At 56.7% G+C, this 18,060-nt stretch overlaps 1 protein-coding gene across 8 annotated transcripts in view; it reads right to left on the bottom strand.

Moving 5' to 3' along the window:
- The window catches only part of Src (SRC proto-oncogene, non-receptor tyrosine kinase), a 48,126-nt gene extending 32,787 nt beyond the window's left edge, over positions 1-15,339 (bottom strand). For 6 of the 8 annotated variants that reach the window (XM_037205393.1, XM_028855558.1, XM_028855565.1 and 3 more), the window contains exon 1: positions 14,843-14,911. The gene's annotated coding sequence lies outside the window, so the exon portion shown is untranslated. Of the gene's footprint in view, positions 1-14,331; positions 14,688-14,842; positions 14,912-15,242 lie in introns of those variants that run through there. The other 2 variants (XM_037205392.1, XM_028855559.2) reach the window with 2 other exon arrangements.
- Positions 15,340-18,060: the final 2,721 nt, after the last annotated feature.

Here is an 18,060-nt window from a genome sequence, read left to right as displayed (position 1 = left end):
CCCACTGGCTGCCTTGGCAAGGGACCTTCACTGCCAGCTCCCCAGTTCTCCCAGGCCCTGGGCACAGGGACAGACACACAGCCATATCTGTCTGCAGAGCTGCCAGGAAATACTCAAAGAAGCTAAGTCAGGTAGGTGCCTGGGCCACCATCTGAGGTCCCAGCTATCTTCCAGCCCTCTTCCCAAGGTCACTTGTCCCAGCTGACCTCATGGGGAGCCTTAAGTTCACGGTCCAGCTCATCTTTCCAAAGGGGAACAGAGACCAAAGAGGGGTACACACTACAGACCCCAGGAGCCAAGCCGCCACAGCCTCCCCTCCAGCCTCCCAGGCAGAGGGGCGTGGCAGGGACCAAAGGATGGGCTCCCAGCTGACATTCTGACAGGTCCCAGCAGTGGCCTCCTGTAGGGGGTCAAAGGACCTGGGAGGGCATCACCAATCTCACAGGAGGGATCCTCCCTGCGGCATTCTTGGGGGGAAGCTCCCTGACTCTGTCTTTAGCGTTACCATGGGAACAGCCTGGGTAGCCGTCCACAAGCAGCTTAACAATGTGGAAAGGATGAAGGACTAAGGAAATATGCGTAACAGCAGTGATGACTGAGACTTACTTAGCATCTACTGAATACCCCCACAGGGCCTCATATAGCCCAGGCTGGCCTCAGACTCACTACGCAGCTGAGGATAACCTTGAAGTGCGAACTCCTGCCTTCACGTCCCAAATTCAGCTTACACAGTGGTGGGGACTAGACCCAGGGCCTTGAGTAAGCACTCTCTCACCCAGCGGCATCCCCAGCACCTTTCATGAGTTTTCCAGAGATAAGAGTCACGCTAAGTAGCACTGGATAGCCTAGAATTCAGAATGTAGATCTGGCTGACCTTGAACTCAGAGATCCACCTGCCTCTGCCTCCCTCCTAAGTCCTGGAATTAAAGGTGTGTGCCGCCATACCAGTCCTATGTGTCATCCCCCTCCCCTTTTCAAGACAGGTTTCCTCTGTGTAGCCTTGCCTAGCCTCACTCTGTAGACCAGGCTGGCCTTGAACTCACTGAGATCCTCCTGCCTCTGCCTCCCAAGTGCTAAGATCCAAGAAAGGTGTGCACGGGCACTGCCTGGCCCTTTGCGTCACTCTTCAGCCCATTTTACAGATGAGAACAGGCAAGTCTAAGGTCCCATCCTGTGACAGCTGGTGACTCCTGTGACAAGCCCCCAGGTTTTTCCTACAGCAGGCTGCCTCCAGGGGCTGGAACAGGCTCTAAGAGCCTGCAGCTGGGCTGGTCTTTCCTGGAACCCAGCTCAGACTCCTGGGAAAAAGACAGGAGCCGTTGGGCAGGGACAGATCCTCCCGGAAGAGCTCACACCACCCAGAATGGAGCGCTCAGCAGCCGTGGCCTCATGGTTTCACATCTGAAGGCAGGGCTCGGGAGACTTCCTGGGGGCCAGGAAACCCTTCCTTTTCACGCTATCCCAGAAAAAGGCAGGCAGGGATGGCTAGAGCTATCCCAACTTAGTTGAGGCCTAAGGGACACCCCGGGATGGCTTATTGACGAGTTCAGGGAGGTCCCCATCACTGTGTGGCCCTGCACAGGCAGGCCACACTTCCTCTGGGCCTCAGCCAGTATCTGGGCACAGTCTCTGACAAGCTCAGGATGAGGGAGTGACCGTCGTGGGACGTGGAGGCAACAAGTTCCAATCTTTGCCCAGCCTCTCCAAGGTCATCTGGGCGGCCTCTCCCCACTGGCAGCAGGCGGATGGGCCCTGAGGGGGACTGCCAGCCGGCCCCTGCCCACGGTGCCCGCTGTTCCCTGCCAACAGCTCTGGTTGCTTCTCGAGTCTGGGAACACAGTGCCCCCTCCTCCCCGCCCACACCCAGGTGGCATCTCCCTTAGGGACACGGGTGGGCAGGAACACCAAGTGGCCAGGGCCCCACAGCACTAGCAGTCCTAAGCTCCGCCCCCACCCCTCGGTCCAAAGGTGCCATCTCCTTTCCCTTTCCACGAACTGAGGGCAAGGCACTGAACATGAGTGGGGGCAGTGGTCGGCAAGATGGTCCAAACACGCCCCTGCCTGCTGGGGGCTCGCTCCATCTCTCTCCACCCCCTCCCAATACTTCACCCCTAAACGATTCTCCAGCTTCCGGGCCTTTGCACATGCTGCTCCCTCATCAGGGACTGATCACGGTCAGTTCCCAACCTCACCTGTCTTTACCCAGGTGAAAAGAGGTGCTCCTCTTTATCTGGGCTAACAGAGCCCTCCCTCAACATGAGGATTAAGAATAGAACCACCTTGGTTCAAAACCCAGCTCCAACCCTTCCTCACTGTGTGACCTTGGCAGTTTCTCTACCTCTCTGTGCCTGTTTCCTCGCCTATATAACCAGGGTACACAAACAGCCTACTTTAAAGAAAGGCCATGAGAACAAAGTAAGTTCCTGTCTGTGGAGCCCTGAGAATAGGACCTAGAGCCCAGCAAGCATGCTCTGTGTATCTGCTGCCCGTCAGAGCAGTGGCTACTGTGTGCGGGGCACCTACTGAGCGCTAGGCCCCGGGCTTAGTGTGGCCACTCAGCACAGCCAGGAGGCTGCCCATATAACCCACATCAACCTCACCAGCAAACTATCAGGGGAAGGAGGAGGCCACTGGTGGGAAGGAACAGTGGGCTTTGGGCAGACTACAGATCCGTGGCTCTGCAGAAATATGTACACTCAACGTGGGACCCTGGAGATCTACTTTATCACGACATGAGAGAGAGCAAAGGAAGGGCCAGGGGCCAAGGGCTCTGCTGTGGCTCCTCGATACAGAAAGAAGATGGCTACAATGAACAGCGAGCTATGCTTGAGTACTCCAGTACTCACTACCCAAGTACTCCAAGCAGACAGCTCTCTGCTCCTCGCCAGCATGTACTGCAGCCCCACCCCACTTCCAGCCCACAGACCACCCTGGGCACCAGCTCTGCCCCTCAGAGCCTCCTGCCTTCTTCTTCCTCCTTTTCTACCCTGCTCCCCAGACTCTTGATGATGCTCCGACACTCCAAGCATGCCCCTGCCTCGGGGCCTTTGCACTGGCATTCCCTCCCTAGGTTCTCTTCCTGAGAGCTGTAAGCCCACCCTTCTCCCAGTGCCAGCCAGTCTTTCAGTGTGAGCACCTTCCCGGCCGCCCACCCACTTCCCCTCCCTGTTTTATGTAGGGTCCACAGCACTTGGCTCCCTCTAGCAGACCATGCGCACTGATCCCTTGTTTGCTGCTTTTCTGGCCGCCCTGTGGGTCAACAAACTGCAAAGGCAGGGACTGTGTCCAGCTGGTTCTCTGATGTGTCTCCAGCCTCCAGAACACTGTCCAGTGCATAGAAGTGCCCAGTGTACATGGCTGGATGGTGGATGGATGCATAGATGACTGCATGGATTGATGCACGGAAGGATGGATGCATGCATGGATGGATGAATTCATGGATAGATGGATGATGGTAGATGGATGGATGCACGGATTGATCGTGGATAGATGGATGGTGATGGATGGATAGATGGATGATGGATGGATGCATGGATGGATGGATGGATGCATGGATGGATGGATGATGGTGGGTGGACGGATGCATGGATGCATGGATAGTAGGTGGATGCATGGACAGGTAGGAGGATGGATTGGTAGATGGATGGGTGAAGATGGCTAGGTAGGTGGATGAATGAAGGACAGATAGGTAGGTGAGTGGGCAGATATGCACATGGATGGACCCCACTAAGAGATAGGCAGGTGGATGAGTAGGTAAGTAGGTGGACAGATGGATGGACGGACGGACGGACGGACGGATGGACAGAAGATGGCAGGGTGGGGATAGAAGAGTGGATAGACAGTAGGTGGACAAGTGGGTGGGTAGTTAGGGGGATGGATGGGCCCCACTAGAGCCTCCCAGGAAGGAGAGGGAGCCTAAACCACAGGCCTATTCATCCCGAGGCTGAGCCCCATCCCCTGCTCTCCATGCACCCTGAACTGCACGAGTTCCCCGCAGAGACTCTGACCACCCAGCTTACACAGGCAAAGTAAAATATAAAGCAGCTCCCGTCCCAGGCCCCACCCAGCACAGGCCTGGGCCAGGAACGGGGTGGGAGGTGGGGGAGGTGTCTGCCAAGTGAGTAAGGAGTGAGCAGGAGTGAGCGAGGGCGCATGGGGGTGGGGGAGCGGGCAGCTCCAAGGGCCACAGCAGTCAGAACATGCCTGGCCCTGCATTCTCGGTACAGGCATGCTGGGGGCCGTCACGCCTCAAACCGGCTCTGCCAGGGCCGCCGGGCAGAGTGCCTGCAGGCTCCAGCTGGCCCTGGCAAAGGTGGAGGGGTGGTGCTTTGGGACCCAGGACCCGCAGCCTGGGAAGACACAAGCTAAGCAAGAGGAAAATGAGGCTCACGCAGCAAGCCTGGTGCAGGCACACTGGTCCCTATTGCTCTCTTCTGGACTTGAGCCCCTGCCCTGGGCCATGAAGAACAAGATCCCTTCCCACTAGGCTGTGTCCTAAGCCTGGACGTCCAAGGAGTCCACACTGCGGCCCTCAGGCCACAGCACCCCAGGCCAGCTATGAATGCAACCTAACACAAAGTTGTAACTTGCTTAAAACAAGATCCCGCGCCCCCCACCCGCCGCCCCGCTTTGTTTTGTTTTGTTTTGTTTGTGTAACTCAAGAGTCCCTGGAGCTTGAACCATATAGATGACAACATTGTGTCGAAATGACAAGAAGCTGGGAACTTGGCTTCCAGGATGAAGGAGGGCAAGGCCAGGAAGTGAGTGGAGCCTGAGCAGGGCAGGGCGAGCCCGGCCCTGGGGCTAGGCAGTTAAGTGACTGAGCAAAGAACGCTGTCCGGTTCTGCCAGGCTAGGGGCCTTCTGAGAACCGTGGAGCCCTTCTGGGCTGCTTCTCCACGTGGAAAGAGGCTTTGGGCTCTGACTCCAGGAACCTTCAGCCCCAAGGTGCTGAGATATCCAAAAGAAACTCCAGCCTTGCTCCATCGCCCAGCTGTGGCCGGGCAGGCCCTCACACCCCAGACACTGACTGAGGTTCCCCGCAGCACTGTGAGGGAGAGACTGTGAGCAGAAGAAACTGAGGCTCAGTTCATACAGCAGGTTGGAGTCAAGCTTTCCCCAGCCTAGAGGCATACTGAGCAGTCTCCGCTTCCCAAGACAAGAAATGGGTATATTTTTAAATTGCTGGCTGGGATTTGGGGACCAGGGTCTGCATTCTCTAAAGCCATAGATCCCCTAGGCCTTGACAGCCCAAATCCAGCCCTCCCTGCTTGTGATCCTGGCCATCGAGAAGGCACGCTCAGCCTCCGTTTCCTGTCTTCAGTAGCCCGGTTCCAAACCTTGTCAATCCCAGCTCCAAACACTTCGGATCCTTCTCTCATGCACCACGAAACTGGAGCAGAAAGCTTCTCAGAAACACTGATCTGAATCCTTCAGCCCTTGCCCTCCCCAAAGGGCCTACCCGAAAGGAAAGACCAAGTCTGTACAGGGGCCCCAATACCCTCCCGGTCACCACACCAGCCCTACCCTTCCCTCTTTTCCCTCTGCTGTACAGTCAATAGCTCTCCCTTCCCTGGAAACAGCATGCTCCTGCCTCAGGGCCCTTGCACAGGCCACTCTCTTTGCCCGGAGTTTACTCTACCTCACCCGCATCTACATGCCTCCCTCCCTCACTTTCTCTGAGTCTTCAGGGCTCATGTCCCCCACTCCAACAGGCACTTCCATGACAGCACCCCAGCCATCTCCACTCTTCCAGGCTCAGTTCAAAAGAGATGTTCTCAGGGCACTGGAGGGTCCCTCAGCCTGAGGCCCTCCATGTCTCTTTCCTGGCCTGGATCTCTGCTCTGACGGCAGCAATCTCTGGATGAGGGCAGGGCCACCTCCACTCGCTCTCAGATGGATAGTTGGTGGTTAGTGTTGTATTAAAACTAGCACACAGTGCCCGGCGGTGGTGGTGCACGGCTTTAACCCCAGCACTTGGGAGGCAGAGGCAGGTGGATTGCTGTGAGTTCGAGGGCAGCCTGGTCTACAGAGTGAGTTCTAGGATAGCCAGAGCAACACAGAGAAACCCTATCTCCAAAAAAACAAACAGACAACAACAACAAAACTAACACATAGCTGGATACCTTCAGACAGAGCAGTGTGGCTAAAAGCACAGGCCCAGCAAGCGGAAGGTTCCTGGGGTGGAGGGATGGAAGGAAGATGGACAGATGGGAAGATGAATGGGTGAATGAAAGGATGAATAGTGGACAGAAGGACAGATGCACAGAGCACCCACAGCAGGCTCAGGGTTTGCCAGGGATGCCTGGGCCCCTGAGAAATGGTCAAGACAGGGAAGAGACGCTGAGCTCCCTAGCCATAATGGCAAGGCTGTGCAACCCATGGGGTTCCCACCCTCGGCCTCAGAAAACTCCTTCTCCCAGGGGATGGGGTGTAGAGGAGGGGCAGACAGCTCTGCTCCCCAGGGCGGGGGCTCCCAGGCTCCATCTGTCTCCCCACAAAGGGGCTTTGTCCTTGGAACTGAGAACCCAGGGCGCCCGGAAGCTGCCCCTTGGCAGTTCAGCAAGGCCTCGGCTCTGAGCCAGGTTCTCCCAGGACCGTACAACACTGGACACAGCCCTCCAAAGGACAGTCTCCACTTCTGTGGGGGGAGAAACTGAGGCTCAGGAAGGCAAAATCACTTAGCCAAGCTCTCCCAGCTGGAATCAAAGTGAGGCTTCAAAGCCAGGCCTGTTGGGTCCCACAGTAGATAGTTCCCAGACCACAAGGAGCTCAAGAGAGGGTGGACTGTGCCCCGGGAGGCTCACTCAAAAGGAAGGAGGCTGGAACCTGGACCAGAGCCCAGCCCAGGTGCCTGTGGAACCCACCACTGGATCCCCCCATTTCCTGAGGGGCAGTGTGACCAAGAGATGCTGTAAGAGGGGACTGTGGCAAGCCTCCCTGCTCCCCCACCCCACCCAGGCTCTTGCTATTCCCAGACAGAACCACTCGGCAGAGTTCCCTGGGCCACTGCAGGGAGGCCACACTGCCTGAGCCAGGCATGACCCACAGAACTGCATATATCCATCTCCCCAGAGCCCTCCCACCCCGTAAGGCTGTGTGTCAACACTTCAGCATTACGCTTGGGGTGTCCACGGAGGGCACCAGGTCCAAACCTCAGCTCCCAGTGCTCAGAGGGAGCTTGCACGCTGTACCATCAGGCCCTGATCAGGCTCCTCCTCAACCAGCCGCTGTCCTCCACCCAGGGAGGGGCTTTGATCCCTGTTCTGAATCCCAGCCCTTCTTCCTCCTCTGCCCTCCACCACCTACGCCTGCCCTGCCCCCATCACTCTAAGACAAGAGTCCGAGTGTGCTGGATGAACCAAGGCCCCTTCTTAGTACCTATGCATCACCACAGCCCCAAGTTACACACACACACACACACACACACACACACACACACACACACACTTTGGTCCCTGGGCTCCCTCTGTCTAGCATGCCCTCACTCTTCTCTTTCTCTCACGACCTCTTGCTCACCCTTTAAGTCCTAGGTATCACCTCCGGGAAGTCCTCCCGGCATTATTAGGCTGCCATTATTCCTGTGGTACCTAGCTCACAGTAGAGCAACCATCAGGGTCTGTACTTGGCTCCCCAGAGCATTGCTCCCAGAGAGTCCCAGATCAATCCCCAAGACTGATCAAGCTGCCCTGTCCTCCCAAGTCCATCTCCTCTCAGAGCCCGGGAATGGCCGCCCGTGCCCACCAGGTGGGCATCCCATCACTGGCTCAGACACCAGCGCCCATGCAGACAGCCCCAAAGGCAGGCCACCCCAAAGGCAGCCAAGGTCTGTTCTGACTATGATGCCCATGGATCTAAGGTGTGGGCAGAGTGGGTGGAGGGGGAGCTGCCTGCAAATGGCCAACTGGTAACCAAACCCACATTGCTTCTAAAACTAGGGCACAGGATTGAAACGGGAACAGCAGAATTATCCCCAAATAGAACGGTGGCTCATCTGGTTCCGGGCTTTTGGAACACCTGGAGGGGTGGGGGTGGGGAACAGGAGGCAACTCTTGCAGTGGGGACCCACTGAACCCACAACCTTCCCCCCTTGGATGCCAGGCTGCCCCACCTGCAAGCCTTGGATCACACCATCCTCTGCCAGGAACAATCTCCCTTCACTGCCCCTCGACCTCAACCACTGAGGGAAAACTTCCTAAAGCTGTAAGATATTTAGAGAGGAGGAGCTTGTCATCTTCCAGCTAACCCAAGAGAAAAAGCTGCTGCCTCCGGACATGGACAAGGAAGAAGCCATTTTCTTGGGCTTCCAGCAGAGGCAAGTGGAACAGGCCCAGCTGATTCAGCCTGCTCTGGGGACGAGGGACAGCTCAGAACAAAGTCCACAGGGCACACCCTGGCCATCGACTACTTAGAAGGAACCTCCCAGTGTCACCCCTTCAGTGCTATGTGACCCCAGGGAAGTCGCTTTACCTCTCTGATCCATCTAGGAACTCACAGGACTCAGAAGCGTCGGGGTGTTCTAGCTACCCAAGCAGGGAGAGCCAACCAGAGGCCATTTTCCTCACCTGTCAAATGAAGTTGCTCACTGGGTTCCACCTCCCTCACAGCCCTGCTGGGGTGCACAGGTAACAACACACAAGTGCTTTGTAAACTATAAAGCGCTATACCGTTGGGAGTGATAATTACCACACATTTCCTTAGAGGCAGAGAAAACCAGCCTAGAGTCAGGACTTGCCACCTCAGACAGAGCTGGAGTCTTGAAGGACAGCAGAGAAAGGGGAGGGCCAGAGATGCTTTAGCTACTAGAGGCCTTGGGCAACAGTGGGGTACCCAGTCAGGTGTAATGGTGGATCCCGTAATTCCAACTCTCAGAAAACTGAGGCAGGAGGATTACTGCTGCCAGTCTGGGCTACAAGATGAGTTCCAAATCAGCCTAGGCTATATAGCAAGACCTTTCTCTCTCTCTCTCTCTCTCTCTCTCTCTCTCTCTCTCTCTCTCTCTCTCTCTCTCTCTCTCTCTCTCACACACACACACACACACACACACACACACACACACACCTGCCCAATAAAAGAATAGAGGACCTTCCCAGGAGTAGAGAACCGGTATAGCCAAAGGCATGGACACCCAACTATCTAGACCAACATGAAACCAGCCAGTGGCTCAGAGCGCCTGCAGGGTAACCCACAACAGAGACGCATGGGAGAAGGGAGGCTGGGGCTCAGGAAGGAACTCTGTCCCAACGGGTGATTTCTCCAGAACCTAGGCAGAGCTCGGGCCCTTCTATGAGCCTCTCTTTGCCACCACAAGGAAAGTGCAGCTTGTATTCAAGCCATGTGGACCAGCATGCGGAGCACCCACTGCCCAGATGGCAGATACCTCCTAGAAAGGACTCCACAAGTAAGGGGAGTCTCAGGCACTGGAGGTCATGGGACGGATATGTGATCAGGTTCTAGGAGGGGCAGGGAGAGGCGGGAGCTAGCTTTGGAGTAGCTAGATGGAGCTGGCGGGTCCCAATCAATGCAATCCCTCCTAGATGCGTAGGGCAAGACAACCAGAAACCAAGGTGGCCCGTGCCAGCCCTGAGGGTTCCCGGATCAATATGCCTTTCTGCCTCACCACAGAATCACCTTCCCTCATAGCCTCAAAAACTCCCTGATGGGCCCTGTGCCCAAGCACTGGACATATACCAGCATGCCTGATGGTCAGGCCATCTTCTCACAGCTATACTAGAGCTACACATATTGGGGAAACTGAGTCACAGAGCAGTCATTTTTCCCACAAACAGATGCAACAAACAGGTCTCTATGCCAGGATTCAAACCCAGAGCCAATTGCCTCCCTAGGATCTCCTACTACCAGATCATGCACCTGGACCTTCCAATATCCACCAGCCACATTACAGGCCCAGGAAGTCAGGGAACTCATACTCTGCCTAAGAAAGACGTCAGCCACACTGGGGTCACAGGGACATCCAGCAGGAATCAGATATCCACAGTCCTCCAGACTCCAGAAGTCCATGCTCATATCTCACTTGCTGGATGACTACAGCCACAGTCCTTTGCTTCTCGGGGACCCTGCTCATCTTCCACGTAATAGGAAAAGCTCCACCCACTCCAGGATAAGGAGCAGATACGGTGGGTCACCCTGCTGTGGCCCAGCTTTGGAGAACACAGTGTGTGGATTCTGACATCAGATAAAGCCAAGTGGAGGCCACAAGTTGGACAGAGTGGCCTGAGAGAAGCTACCAGCCTCCAGCAAGACCACCATGCCTCCCGGTGCCACGCCAGCCCTGTTTCCAACCTCCAATGTCAGATTCGATCGTGCTGGCTGCGTAGTCCAGCAGGCCCAAGGACACCTATGGACCCACGGCTACCGTCACCAATAGTTGGCAGACGCCCTCCACCCATCCTGAACACCCACCCGCCTCCAGCTAGGACCCTGACTCAGGTTCTCAAGCAAGGGAAGAGCTCCATGACGAAGACACGGAGGACCAGAACAGGAAGAGATAAAACCACTGTCTTTCAATTTCTTCTCGCTTCCTGCTTCTCCTTTCTAGAACTCCTTTGAGTAGTCCTAGGGGAAGTCACTCGCCCCGAGTCCCATAGCAACGAGAGGCGAGATGGGGGTTCTGGCTTCCTGCTCTGGGATTCTCCCTCATGGCCTGGCCCTCTCTCTCGTCAGGCCGTCTGGCAGTGTTGTGGCTGGTGGGGACAGGCCTACATCCTTCCCAGCTTGGCTAATGTGCCCTGGGTCTGTCTCCTTCACGTCCCCCACAATGAAGGAGAAGGTCTGGATAGATCAGGAATGACAAACTCATAGAACATAGACGATGCTTGCTAATCTTCTGCCCAGAGCAGACATTACTAATCTATCACAGCACTGCCTCCCATGAAGCCAACACTGGACGTCAGAATGCTCAACACAGCACTTCAGTTTGTGGAACTGGAAGTCAGAACTTCTTGTCTGAGCCAGAGAAGGGAAAATATATATAATGTACAAAAAAAAAAAAAAATCAGTAGATTAAGCTACTGGGATTACCTTAGCAAAGAGGCTGTGATTTGTTTGACTCAGGGCTCACCCGTGGAATGAGGCCTTGAGCAACAGGTCTCCCTCTCTAAGAGCAGTGAGGTAGAGCCAGCTCCAGTGAAGACCTGTGGGATGCCAGCCTCTCCTTGGCCCTGTCAGTCGCTAGTCCATTTTACAGCTCCAGCCTTGTGTCTCAGGACCAGGACCAACTGCTAGAGGAGGCAAGACTTCCGCCCATGTCTGGTTCCAACCTGCTCACATTTAGTAAGCCCTGAATGTGTTAGGTACCCTGTGTCCATCTTCTTGGGGCATCAAGGCAGCCATGAGCCAGCCCTACTTCATGGATGAAGACACTGAGGCCCCTCAAAGGTGATGACCTCTCCCCAGAAACCCAGAGAGGTTTTCCCCGGGGAGGGGTAAGGTATATGAGAGACCCAAAGGGCTGTGAAGTCTGGAGGACCACAGAGGGGCAGGAGGACCTCAAACTGAGGCTGTGGCTCACAGTGGGGCCTCCACACAGGGCCTCTGCAGGGCTCTGAGACTCCAGTAGCACCAACTCTGAATGCGGAGTTCAGAGCTCTACAGCCCATCCCTGGATGGGCAAGTGGCCTTTTCTCTCTAAGTCTTAACAACAGTTTACATCCAGAAAGCTAGACCATCTCATGTACACAACCCCCAGCTCAGCTTTCCGGCACAGAGCACAGGGCTCACGGTCACCCAGCACACTGATGTCCTTTCCTATCAACATCCTCTTTCTAGACAAGCTCTGTCCAAACTGAGACCTTCAGATCCATGCCATCACTCAAGGCCATGGCCAGATGGCAAGGCTGAGCCCAGAGATACCAACAGGCTTCCCAATGCCACATACAGCCAGTTGGGTCCCATTTTCTGGGCATTTAGTAGTGCCAGGCACAGGGCCGTCTCTCAACCCTAACTGGAAAGGGGGAGATTGTTGGTCCTCATTTTTAATGAAGAAGGCAAGCCTCAGAAAGACGCAGCGAAGAACCCAAAGACACACAGCAAATGGGACAGTCAGCAGTCAGAACTTGAACTCAGGCCTATCAGACACACAAGATGATCTCCGGTTTCCTGACTGACCATCCTTGTCCTCCAGCTCACTCCCAAGCCCCCCACCCCACTCCACAGCACTGTGCTTCCTGATCCCTGGTTCTCACCGCCTCCTGGCTTCATGGGTTGAACTCCTACTGTACCTTCAGAGCCTAGTCTCACACACTGCCTCCTCTTGAGACCTGAGCAGGCCCCCACAGAATATTAGAGGCCAGCCTACACATCTATCCATTAGCTCTGGGCCTCGGCCTCCAGAAGCGGGTTCACACAGCTCCCTGTGTAAGAATGGAGGATAAGAGCCTTCTCAAGGCTTCTGGGAGCCCTCACAGAGACCAGACAGTCCTCTCTCACGGCTCTCCCCTTGTTTCTCCACAGCAAGGCATACACTCCCCCGACCTCAGGGCCTTTGCACATACTTTGCCCCTCTGCCTGGGGCACCTTCCCCTAGCTTCATGCCCAGGTCCCTCCTACACCCTTCCTTCAAGATTCCTCTGTTCCCTAGGCCCTGCCCTTATCACAGCCATGATTATATACTCATTTATCTGGCCACTTGGCTTATCCCCCATTGTCCAGTTTCTAGGAGCCAAGGACCCGCTCACAGTTTCCCAGCAAGTTCCCAGGCAGATGACCTTCTGGGCAGAGAGGAAGAACACTGGCCCAGCTGCACTCTTGGCTTAGCTGGCCACTGCTGCCAGCAGCTCAAGCCCCTCCTCCAGGAAGCCCCACAAAGCCGTTCACCAAAGTTCACAGGCCCTAGCACATAGTAAGTGCTCAATGAACAGTCAAAGACAGCCGAGGACCAGATGGAGAGCAGGGACAAAAGTCATTTAACCAAGTCCTCCCTAGACCCTGGGGCTTAGAGGACCCAGACAAGCCCCATCCCCACCCGGACTCCCAGATGACAAGGAGGTAAAAGCTCAAGCAGGAGGCAGCCTGTGCGCTGGAGGCTGGGGGGGGGGACGGGACGGGGCACAACAGGAAACAGGAGAGGATGGGGTGGGAGAGATAGGGTTGCCCTAAGGCTGGAAGAAGGATGAACATGAGATGCGGGTGCTCCTAGCACTCATTCTCAGTGTGTACCCCAGGATGTAGGCAGGCGGTCAGCTGAGAGAGGTGACACACTCTAAGTCACTCACTTCCCCTGTGGAAAGGCCACCTCACCGGGACACACCCCATCTCCAGTAGAGACTTATGGCTCTGCCAGGTGGGGGTGATATGGGAGGAGCCTTTTCCAACAATGCCTTGTGCCTGACCCCAAACTGCACAGCCTTCGGTGTCCCTGCTGGTTAAAGGGCAGCCAGCCAGCTCCTCTGAAGTCCAGGCTCCTCCGGTTCCAGCTGCAGACTGAGCTAGCCCCAGGAGGAGTTCAGTGGACTTCAGCATCTCTGGTCCTCATGGCTCCATCTGATGTCTCTGTCCGCCCTGAGGTGCCGCGGCTAGCACCGGGGCCTCGGGCACTCGAAGCCTGTGCTCTACCACGGCGTTCCCTCACAACCCAATTGATCATCCCTCCCTGACAGGACTGAGGCCAAAGAGAACTACATTCACACAGCTGTGGGCCGCTGGAGGATGCCCCGCTATTTCTTTCTGGCGGGGCTCTAGGGCACCCTTTGAGGCACAGAAGCTACCCTCTTCTGCAGGCGGCTGTGCCACAAGCACCCCAGCCATCTTGAGCAGGCTCCAGGATGGGACTCATTTATTGAGTTCCCCGTCCCCATGTATGCCAACTCCTCAGCTGCAGAAGCGCGGGGGACTAGTCACCTGAGGGCCCTGTCGCTGGCGTGAAGGGTCCAAGGGGCTGGCCCCCAGCTCAAATCACGCCGAAAACAAGAGACTTAGATGCCTGGACTCCCAAGTCTGGAAAGAGCCCCCACCCCACCCCGCGCGCGCCCCGCCCCCATGCCCACCTTGGAAACTGACTCTGACTTCCACCCAGGTGAACCCGTCAGCATTGCCTTTATTGGGCAGTTGGTGGGGCTGGAAAAATCTTGTTCAGGGCCTCATAAGGCTCACATGCCTCTGTCCACTTTTCTCCCTCTGAATACCCCAGAGGTTTAAAGGTTACCCAGGGGTGAGTCCCCTCTGTTCACGCCACCCTTCAACCAGCTCAGCAGTCCTGGCCAGGCCCACCCATCACTGAGGAGGACCTTGGCTCAGAGAGCAAAGGCAGTTGTCCCCAAGACACACAGCATGCATGACAAGTGGTGGTCGGTCCTAGTAGGGGACACAAACTCACCTCCAGTACCTGCCCGGGTGGGCAAGCGGACTTAGTGGTGGTAGTGAAACCCCAAAACTTTTGCCAACTTCTGAGCCGGCCGGTCGCTGGGCCTGAGCAGGGGCGAGGCTGGGGGGCTGGGGGTGGCCGAGGACAGAGTGGCCCAGTCTCTTCCAGGCCAGGAGCACCAGGCCCTAACCGAGGCCCCGAGACCCAAGGAGGTCGTGTGGCCGGCAGGGCACCCAGTCCTCAGGGTCCACCCCACCCCCACCACCCACTCCGGGCCGGGGGCGCAGGGCCCCGCAGCCGCGATCGCGGGCGGCGCCGATCAGCCGGGTTTTCAGATGTGGCCTAGCCGGGCCGGGGAGTCCGCGGCCGAGGGTCCCCAAGCGCCGGTGCCCCCCGCGCCCCGCCCGGCCTTCCCCGCGCATCCCAACAAAAGGCCGCGCCGGGCAGGTCGCGGGCCGCGGCGGGGAGTGGGCAGGGCGGGAGCCCGCAGCGGGCGCGGGGCCGGCGGGGCGGGGGCGCTCACCTGCGCGGCGGCCGCGGGCTCCGGATGCGCCCGGGCGGACCCCAACGGGGCGCGCGGCGCTGGCGGGCGGCGGCCTGGCCGCTCCGGCGGGGCGGCCGGGTGGATTCCGGGCCGGGAGAGACAGACCTAGAGAAAGGGAGGAGGAGGAGGCGGCGGCGGCGGCGGCGGTGGCGGCGAGGGGGAGGGAGCGCGCGGGAGGAGGGGCCGCGGTCGCGGCGAGCCGGAGAAAGAAGGAAGCGCGGACCCGGGCCCCGTCGGCGACCCGGGGGACCTGCTGCGCGAGCCGGGCCCGCGCCTCCCGCACCCAGCCCCCTCCCCGCAGCTCCGCCCGCGGGGCGCCCTCCACGCCACGCGCCTGGCTCGGCCGCCCGGGACCACGTTAGGGTTGCACCCTAGCTACCTGAGCTACGCGCCGATGGCAAGCACCGTCTTCCAGACACGGAAACTGAGGCACTGGTCACACCAGCCTTGCCCTGCGTGTCTTTAAACGGAGACTGGGTTCAGAAGGGCAGAGTGCTGAGGAGAGGCAGCATTATTAAAAATGTATCAAGAGGCGAAACAGTGGCTCACTATGTGGCCCAGGCTGGCCTTGAACTTGTGGGGAGCCTCCAGCCTCTGCCTACGGAGGGAAGGGACTGCATCAGGCCAAACCAAAACTCATTTTCAATGCATACAGAGACCATGTACATCTACTGGGCAGTGTGCAGGTAGCCAGCCACTGAGGACAGCAGGACCAGCTGGAGAGGAAGTGGAGAAGGAAAATGGGACGAGGGGGGCAGGATGTGGCTTCAGGTTGGTCTCGAAGACCACTCCACACACAATCAGTCCCTGTCCAGGTTCTAGGGCTGCCCCTTGGGGACAGGCAGGGATCCACCTTTGACTCCTCCTTTCCGCTCTACAAAGATGGGTCTGACCAGCTGTCAATCACCATCTGCCTCCATCGTCCTTTCTTGAAATTGCTCCCATCTCACAGATGGGCAACTGAGATGCAGCCCGGTTAATGTGGCACCATGGCACCAGGCCTGAGCTTCTCCTGATTAGAGAGATCCCTTCTGAAGGGCAGGTTCCCTATCCTCCTAGAATGTAAGAGGCTCCAGCCTCAGGATACAATCTCTCTTCCAGGAGACCAGGAAGGAGCAAAGCTTTGAGTCAGGCTGATCTGAGTTCACATCTAGGCCAGGTGCCTCAGGGCTTGCTCAGCCCATCAGCTTCCTGTTCCAGCCCCCTCTGAAGTAGGAGTGGACGAACTGAAGAACTGGAGGCCGGACTGCTGAAGTGTGGCCAGGGTAGCCCACTGAAGCCGAAGAGGGGATGGGGCTGATCAGGGTTCCTCATGAACAGCAGGCAAACTAGCCACTCCTGTTTGCAAGACTTGCTTAAAGATTAACGGCAGTTCCCAGGACTCCACTCGGCAGGCCCTGGCTGGAGGAGCAGGTTTCTCTGCCCTCTTCTCTGCCAAAGAGTTGTCTAATGGCCTTTACTGGCCACACTGGGCTGGGGGAAGGGTGGATACTCTTCCTATGAGGTGCTGGAGCTGGTTCTCAGCGGCTTGCAAGAACTTATGACCGTTGTCCTTCCCAGTGCCATATTCCGGTGATGTCAGATTGGTCACCTGGCATCGGCCGCAGAGGAAGTACGTTCGACTTGGAAATGGAGAAATCTGACAAACCATGCCTTAGCTTTTTCTTCCAGAGAGTTGGCTGTTAAATATTTGCCAGCATATCACTAAATCCATTGCCAGAAGTTCAACAGAAAAGATCTGGGCGTTGCTAGAACTGAGACAAGCTTCAAAGCACAAACTTTGGACCCACAGGCTTGGGTTGAAGCCTCAACTCTACTACTTTGAAAATAAATGAATGACCTAGAGCATGCTATTTTTCCAAGCTCAGCATGCCAAAACCCTGCAAAATGGGTAAGGAGGACACCTCCTGAGAAGGCTGGCGTGAGGGTACAGAGAGGTGAGGGCGGTTTGAAGGGTTAAGCGCTCACAGCCCTACACAGAAGACTGGTGTTGACTCTGGTGTGATGCAGCCTCACACCTGGAGCTACCTCGCTTTGAGGGCAGAGTGACAGGCGAGGTTCTCTGAGGAAATGGCCAGCACAATGGTTTCATTATTGAGCTATCAGAGTGCTCTTTATTTTTAACCACCCCTCTGGGCTTTTTGCTCAGTTATAACCCCCACCAGGAATGCCCACCCCTATCACCAGCCTCCCCACCCTCCCAGACCTTCAAGATCCTGGGTAAGGGCCATGCCCTCCAGGACTTGTTTCTAGACACGCCCCCGATAGAGACACGACCCGAGTCCATTCTGGGTGTGTCTGTCCCCACCCTGAGGGCAGGAACCATGGCCTGGCCTGTGCCCAGCATCTAATGGTCACTGGCCAGTTGGCTGTGGAAAACACCCTGGCATGGTCTCCACAGACTCTCTGAGAACAAGTTTCAACACTTTCTGTCACTGACTGTGACCCTTCTTCTGTGGGCCTCAGTTTACTCATCAGTCAAATGGGAGTGAGCGTCCCACCACTTTGCAGAACATGGTGGGAGGGTTGGTGGTCTGGCCCGGCAGACAAATGACTGTGTACATGACTTTGCTTTGTGTTAGAAAAACAGCAACTTACAGCTTCCAGTCTGCACATCATTATTATGAAACATCCGGGGCCAGGCTTGGAACCCAGCACCCATCACCAAGCCCCGGTAGGTGCTCCCCCATCCCCAGAGAAGTCTCTCTCTGTAGCCCACACTGGCCTCACTCAAACTTCCGACCGTCCTGTCTCGGCCTCCCAGGCCCAGAGGCCCAGGCAGAAGCCATCTTGCCTAGCTTGGGCAGACTCTACTCGTGTGACGTCATCAGGAGCACTGCACAGCCAGAAGGGGAGAATGAGTCAGTGGGTCAGAGCACTTGTCCTACACTGTACAGGCACGAGGATCTGAGTCTGAATCTCCGGCCACCTACGGCTGCACCTGCACAAAACCTCATCGGTGGAGGGTGGACATAAAGTGCTTCCACAAAAGCAGGATTCAGCTTCAGTGACCGACCCTGCCTCAAGGGAGTAAGGCTGGGAATAAAAAAAGGTGCAGGGGGTGGGGGTGGGGGGTGGGGGGGCGAAGCAATAAAGGAAGACATTGGACATCCTTCTCTGGCCTCCACACACACACACACAAGTATATTCACACACATACACACACACACACACTTGTGTGTGCACTTCCACATGCA

The sequence above is a fragment of the Peromyscus leucopus genome, chromosome 4 (assembly GCF_004664715.2).
Source record: "Peromyscus leucopus breed LL Stock chromosome 4, UCI_PerLeu_2.1, whole genome shotgun sequence".
Taxonomy (NCBI): Eukaryota; Metazoa; Chordata; class Mammalia; order Rodentia; family Cricetidae; genus Peromyscus; species Peromyscus leucopus.
This window is presented reverse-complemented; position numbering and strand designations above follow the sequence as displayed.